General features: G+C 32.2%; 1 long non-coding RNA gene across 1 annotated transcript; it reads left to right on the top strand.

Annotated features, from left to right (window-relative positions):
• The first annotated feature begins 4300 nt into the window (after window positions 1–4300).
• LOC113472484 lies at window positions 4301–5283 on the top strand. Its single transcript, XR_003394767.1, has 2 exons — window positions 4301–4569; window positions 4906–5283. It is a non-coding gene; the product is annotated as an uncharacterized LOC113472484 (long non-coding RNA).
• Window positions 5284–5601: the final 318 nt, after the last annotated feature.

Here is a 5601-nt window from a genome sequence, read left to right as displayed (position 1 = left end):
ATTAGTCATTAGACTTAAGACTTAACTGGTTGACTGATGACAGGTTCATTGGTTTTTATTTTTAGTTGTTAATGTGATTTGCTAAAAGTACAAGAAGTGCCCCCCCCCCCACCTAGGGTAAGGCACTTTTCTCATGACTTTTCCACGTATTAGAATAATCGATTATTAATCGATTAATAATCGATTAATCGATTATTTTTTATAATCGATTATTGATAATCGATTATGTGAAATAATCGATTGTTCCCAACACTACATAAAATTGATTTTCAGTTTTCACAAAATGCTAGAGGGAAGCCATTTGTTATTTGTTTTTTTATTTACTTTTTTTTGCAGTGTTGCCAGCTGCAATGCTATACGAATTTTTTGAAATTCCGTACATGAGGTTGTGGTTATGTACCGGGTTGAGATGAACTCGACACACTTCTGCTTCACTGCATTGGCGGCGTGCCATCGATTTAATTTTAAAGCATTGCACGCCGCCAATGCAGTAAAGCAGAAGTGATATTATTAGAGGAAAGAGGAGTGCAATATGACTTTTTGCAGAAACTTACCATATTATGAGATTATGACGTTTACGCTTTTTCTATGCCACGAAGTGGTATTTTTTGGGGGATCAGATTGTACAAGCATAGGCAGCGATAGAGGTTATTAAAAGTCTTTATATTTAAAAAAAAAAAAAAATACACATTTATTGAAAATACGTTCGTTTAAATTTTCCATTTTATTTCAAGAAAAAAAAAACGTCACGGCAACAGATATAATTTAAACCTGATTGCACAGAGAAAACAGGTCACATGGTCACGTGCTTCTCCAATCAGCTGATTGGACACAGTTTGTTGTGATGATCCAAAACACCATTTTTTACTTTCCTTATCCTATAGGAAGGAAAGTAATGTAATCGGATCAAAATATCGATGGTCAGACACTTGGCGGCATTTTACCGCACTCATTACCTACGTAATACTTCACCAATATGATGGAATTTATTTTGATTAGGTACCTAGCTAAGCAGCTCCTAGATTAAATATACATTAAAAAAAAAAGACACAGTTTGTTGTGATGAGCATATGTTTGTACCTCCATGAGTACAAACGACCCGGCTTTATTTTATTTTTGGGAGTTTTATATGTTATCTGTAGGTATTATGCTATTATGTAGTGAATAAATTATACTCATTACCTACGTAATACTTCACCAATATGATGGAATTTATTTTGATTAGGTACCTAGCTAAGCAGCTCCTAGATTAAATATACATAAAAAAATAATAATAATAATAACAACACTCTTGGAGTATTAGGTATGTCCTGAAATTAAAGGGAACCAAATAAAAAACACAATTGTCAGTGAAGATCAATTTTCAAGCACAAATGTTTGAAGTTTGAACAGAAAGTATTAAAATCAAAACATGTAATTCATGTGGGTATTGTCAAAACAAACAAAAAATATTATTTTTTCTATACAATCTAAGGACAAAAAAATACATAGCAAATAATGTACAAAATATAGACATACACAGTCAATTTATCTGAAGCTCAATCCACAAAATTGCTAAATGTAGAAAAAGAGAAACTCATTTTTTTACTGCCTTTTTTTAAACTTTTGTTCAAAATCTTTTGTAACCTTGTAGAAGTTGACAAAGTTTTTCAATTTTTTCATATCATCTACCCCTGTCCTTTTGCCACCAATAAAACTATCGTCGTTTTTACTTATCTCAATATTTTCATCACTGCCTGAACATGTGTCTGTTTCAGAATTTTCTTCATTGAGAGAACGTTGTTTGATGGTTGGTTTCAGAGCTTCAGCTATATCCATTACCAAAGGGGATAGCTCCTCATCACTGTCACTGAGGTCTGAATCCTGTCAAAGCAAACAGTTTCATCAATATACATACAGGCTACAGTGGATAAAAAACTTAGACAACTGTCAGTGCTTTCATGAGGGAAAAGAAGCATTACAAGACATGAGTCCCATAGAGTGAAACATAAATTATTAAATTGTTTCCAGTTGTGTTCCTTTGTCCTTGTTTAGACTGGGGAGTAATGGGACTTCTTTTCAGTCTCATTCTGGCAGGACAAACAAAGTATATTCTTTCTAAATTAGTCCCTGAAAATATGGACTTGAATGAACTAGTTCAAATACATATCCTCTACACATTACCTTTATTTATTTTGTTACAATGAAACAACTGCTACATTAGACTACTGTGTCATAGCATGAATATCCTGTAGTATGCCCCTCGTCAGATAAATAGGCAATAATTTAGAAAATGTCAGAACACCTAGTGGTTAGCCCATTTTTCTGTATGAGTGGTTAAGAGCTCTGATACTTAACCCTGAAGTACAAAAAAAGGCCCACTTTTTCGCACATTAAGTAACTTTGAGGACTGAGCCTCACATATATAAAATATGATTCAAAGATTATGATATCTACAAAATAATTAAATAATTAGTCCTACAGGATTGGAATGTGACTCAACTCCACCTGCAGCTGGATTAAAAGTATTGAGAGCCTTTTATATAGTAACCTATAATATAAATTATAATCCATAGAACTCTGTTGTTTTCAGGGGCCAGGCAGAGTGGAGGTCAGTAATGTATAGGGAACTGAGATTCCTATCTATTTAATCAAAGTACTTTCTTTGTAATTGAATAAAATTTAGTGACATGATTTAAATTTTGAAAAATAATTACCTATGGGATGAATTTGAAAGATAGTTACTTTATGGCCCTATTTCCCCCGGTGACATGATTTAAATTTTGAAAAATAATTACCTATGGGATGAATTTGAAAGATAGTTACTTTATGGCCCTATTTCCCCCCCATAATTAATTATTAAAAGTAATTATCTCATTAAATTAAACTAAACAGTTTGTAACAGAACCAATAGAAGAGAAAAACTTTTTTTTTAACAAAAAAAAATTACGTCAGTACACGCGTGATGAAAAAAAATCTCACATTCAGTTGCCTCTTCGAACTTTCCGGCACGTCACGGGCAACTGGAATTGAAATTAGGTCAATGGACTGTGGTTACATCTAGATATTTAGGTATAAAGCCAAAGGTAAGAAGGCTATAAATGGAGTTACACCCTTACTTTTCATGTCCGGCTATAAACGGAGTTAATCCTTAAAAACACCTCTGAGAAAAAAAAAAGACTATATATGGAAATAACACCTGCCAAAGTAGAATTGGACTTGAACTCAATCCCAAAATATTGTTACATGTTAAGAATGTACAGGAGACAAAAGGACCTCACTCAAAGGATATCTCTTGCCATTTAGTGTGGTAACTTGGTAGCAGTCATGGAAACTCTACCAGGTTCTTCAAAATTAGAAGAGATTTTTCATGTCATATAGTTTCAGAAGTGCAGAACCTCTAACCCAAATGAAAATGGAAAAGTGAAATTATGTAGGTACTTATACCTTTGTAAGAATTTTGTGTCTCGTGATCAATCATCATATGACCCTTAAACTCAAGACAGATTTGTGATATGAACACAATGGTTTCTTCTAAACCAAGGATGGATATCATAAATCTGAATTTTGATCACAGAAATAATCAATTCTTGAGCAATAGGTCAAGGTCAGAAGGTCAAAGTTAATGGCCTTGAAACCTTACCAGGTTCTTCAAAATTAGAAGAGATTTTTCATGTCATTTAGTTTCAGAAGTGCAGAACCTCTAACCCAAATGAAAATGGAAAAGTAAAATTATGTAGGTACCTACTTACCTTCGTAAGAATTTTGTGTCTTGTGATCAATCATCATATGACCCTTAAACTCAAGACAGATTTGTGATATGAACACAATGGTTTCTTCCAAACCAAGGATGGATATCATAAATCTGAATTTTGATCACAGAAATAATCAATTCTTGAGCAATAGGTCAAGGTTGTACCTACTTACCTTCGTAAGAATTTTGTGTCTTGTGATCAATCATCATATGACCCTTAAACTCAAGACAGATTTGTGATATGAACACGATGGATATCATAAATCTGAATTTTGATCACAGAAAGAATCAATTCTTGAGCAATAGGTCAAGGTCAGAAGGTCAAAGTTAATGGCCTTGAAACCTGATTGTGGAGAGGTGTTGGTCAAACTTCAATAAATTGTTTGACCAAAAACTGATAAGAGAACAATGAAAAGGACCTGTTGAAGTACTTAGTCCATGTTACCTGGGTAGGTATTACCTGACAATGTTCATAAGGGAGACGAAAGTTTGGAAATTAAAGTGAAAAGGGAGGTTCAGAACAGATTTACACATTTAAAGGAATTTTTTTTTTTTTTTTTTTTTTTTTTTTTTTTTTTTTTTTTTTTTTTCATGTGCCTTTACTTTGTCCATGGTCACAAATCGAAATGAGGGGGTTTTCATTAAAACTTGAAAAATTAAGAAAACAAAATGAACACCCTATGTGTTTTTGACTGAGAGGATAAACTGATAATTTAATTCTGTGCTAGTTGGATGATAAACGAGGCACACAGGTGTAGCTACCCAATTCAGGATCTAGGAAAATGTAACCAAAGGTTGAAAATGGTAAAGAGGGCAGTGGTTTAATTCCAGCCAAGGTATGGAATTTTATCCTTGTTTATTTGCTGAAATATTTTTTTTTTTTTTTTTTTTTTTTTTTTTTTTTTTTTTTTTTTTTTTTTTTTTTTCATGTGCCTTTACTTTGTCCATGGTCACAAGTCGAAATGAGGGGTTTTTCATTAAAACTTGAAAAATTAAGAAAATAAAATGAACACCCTATGTATTTTTGACTGAGAGGATAAACTGATAATTTAATTCTGTGCTAGTTGGATGATAAACAAGGCACACAGGTGTAGCTACCCAATTCAGGATCTAGGAATATGTAACCAAAGGTTGAAAATGGTAAAGAGGGCAGTGGTTTCATTCCAGCAAAGGTATGGAATTTTATCCTTGTTTATTTGAAAATTTGAACCCATAATAATAGATCTCTACTGACTCCCACACACTAGGTATATTAAATTATATTATTATTTTTGTCAATACTATTGAAAATATTAATGCTTACCTATTAACAATATTTTTCATTGGAAAGATTTACATTGTCAATTATAGTGACACCCAATCTCAATACTATTGAAAATTCAAGTATTTTCACTAGTAGGTAGGTATTGATAAAAATATTGATAGTGTTTGGGTGGCATATGAGTTTAGAAAATACAGCCAATGTCAACCTCAATACTTTCCACTCAAGTGTCCATTATAATGAGAAGAATGTAATATGAGATGAAATAAATTCAATTTTAATCAATGAATCACTTACTGTCTTATCTGAGGTTAAATTATATTATTATTTTTGTCAATACTATTGAAAATATTAATGCTTACCTATTAACAATATTTTTCATTGGAAAGATTTACATTGACAATTATAGTGACACCCAATCTCAATACTTGTCACAAAAGATCTAACCAGGTCGCAGTGACCAAGGGCGTTTATTAAAGCCAATGGCCCTACCTTTATTAAATTATATTATTATTTTTGTCAATACTATTGAAAATATTAATGCTTACCTATTAACAATATTTTTCATTGGAAAGATTTACATTGTCAATTATAGTGACACCCAATC

This window comes from Diaphorina citri, unplaced genomic scaffold (assembly GCF_000475195.1).
Source record: "Diaphorina citri unplaced genomic scaffold, Diaci psyllid genome assembly version 1.1 scaffold5742, whole genome shotgun sequence".
NCBI classification, from domain to species: domain Eukaryota; kingdom Metazoa; phylum Arthropoda; class Insecta; order Hemiptera; family Psyllidae; genus Diaphorina; species Diaphorina citri.
Note: the sequence above shows the minus strand (reverse complement) of the source record. Positions and strands in the feature narration are given on the sequence as shown.